Genomic DNA, 2,219 nt, shown 5'->3' on the forward strand with positions numbered 1-2,219 from the left:
TTGGATGATCTAGGACAATCCTCCCATGTCAAGATCCATAACATCTCTATGATCTCTCTTAAATGTACAATCTAAAATAATCACTCTCATAGAAACAGAGAGTACAATGGTAATTTTCAGGGCTGGAGGGAAGGGAAACTGGAGAGGTGATGATCAAAGGGTATAAGGTTTAGTTATATCAGATAAATAAATTCTGGATATCTATGCATCTGACCAAAGGTCTAATATCCAGAATCTATAAGGAACTTAAACAGTTCAACAAGCAAAAAACCAAATAACCTCATTAAAAAGAGGGCAGAGGGGGCCGGGCACAGTGTCTCACACCTGTAATCCTAGCACTTTAGGAGGCTGAGACAAGTGGATTGCCTGAGCTCAGAAGTTTGAGACCAGCCTGGGCAGCATGGCAAAATCCTACCTCTACTAAAAACGAAGAAAAAAATGTGGGCAGAGGACATGAACAGGTGCTTCTTAAAAGAAGACATACAAGTGGCCAAGAAACATATTAAAAAATGTTCGTCATCACTAATCATTATATACTGTACATCACTGTGCCTGCAGCTAACAATACTGTACTGTACATTTAGATTTGCCAAGATGAGATTTTAAGTGCTCCTACAAAAAAAAAAAAAAAAAAAAAAAGATAATGGGGATGGGGGAGGAAACTTTGGGAGGTGTTGGGTATGTTTATATGCTTTATGGTGGTGATGGTTTCATGGAAATATGCTTAACTCCAAACTCATTGACATATATATATTAAATATGTACAGCTTTTTATATGTCAATCCTATCTCAAAAAAGTGGTTTTTGTTTTGTTTTGTTTTGTTTGTTTGTTTTTTACATTCACAGGTTCCAGCAAGTAGGATGTGGATATCCTTGGGGGGCCATTATTGTACTTACCACAGTTTGCCTCCACAGTTTTTAATGTTGGGGTTGCAGTAATACTGAACATAGATTACCTTCCATTAACACTGTAACAGAAATATTTCCCCTTAGGAAGTTTTTTTTTTTTTTTTTTTTTTTTTTTTTTTTTTTTTTTTTTTTTTTTGAGACAAAGTCTCACTCTTGTCCCCCAGGCTGGAGTGCAATAGCGTGATATTGGCTCACCGTAACCTCCGCCTCTCGGGTTCAAGCGATTCTCCTGCCTCAGCCTCCTGAGTAGCTGGGATTACAGGCGCCTGCCACTATGCCTGGCTAATTTTTTTTATTTTTGTAGAGACAGGGTTTCATCATGTTGACCAGGCTGGTCTTGAACTCCTGACCTCAGGTGATCTGCCTGCCTCAGCATCTCAAAGTGTTGGGATTACAGGCGTGAGCCATTGTGCCTGGCCCCCACAGGAAGTTTTTGTAACCATATTTCCTCAAGGTTGTGAGTGATTCAATATGCCCAAGCTGGAAACCAGGTTGTGTTCCATCCTGGGCTGCTGTCCATTTTCCTGCAGCGGGCATTCCCCATACTTACAATGATGGTCTTAGCGTGGGTTCCCAGCAGCAGATCAAGGGGGGTGGAATAGGTTTATGATTCTTATCGCATATAGCCTAATTGCTTTTCAGAAGGATTGTATCACTTTACACATGTCCTGATGAACCTTATATGACTTTCGCCCGGGCTGGAGTGCAGTGGCCAGATCTCAGCTCACTGCAAGCTCCGCCTCCCGGGTTTACGCCATTCTCCTGCCTCAGCCTCCGGAGTAGCTGGGACTACAGGCGCCCGCCACCTCGCCCGGCTAGTTTTTTGTATTTTTTTTTTTTTTTAGTAGAGATGGGGTTTCACCGTGTTAGCCAGGATGGTCTCGATGTCCTGACCTCGTGATCCGCCCGTCTCAGCCTCCCAAAGTGCTGGGATTACAGGCTTGAGCCACCGCGCCCGGCTCATATGACTTTCTTAAAGCTGAAAAAAGTTCGTTCTTTTTTTTCTTTCTTTCTTTCTTTTTTTTGAGACGGAGTCTCACTCTGTCGCCCAGGCTGGAGTGCAATGGCGAGATCCCGGCTCACTGCAACTCCGCCTCCCAGGTTCACACCATTCTCCTGCCTCAGCCTCCTGAGTAGCTGGGACTACAGGCGTCCGCCACCATGCCCGGCTAATTTTTTCTGTATTTTTTAGTGGAGACGGGGTTTCACCGTGTTAACCAGGATTGTCTTGATCGCCTGACCTTGTGATCTGCCCACCTTGGCCTCCCAGAGTGCTGGGATTACAGGCATGAGCCACCGCGCCCGGCCTG

This window comes from Piliocolobus tephrosceles, chromosome 4, assembly GCF_002776525.5.
Source record: "Piliocolobus tephrosceles isolate RC106 chromosome 4, ASM277652v3, whole genome shotgun sequence".
Lineage (NCBI taxonomy): Eukaryota > Metazoa > Chordata > Mammalia > Primates > Cercopithecidae > Piliocolobus > Piliocolobus tephrosceles.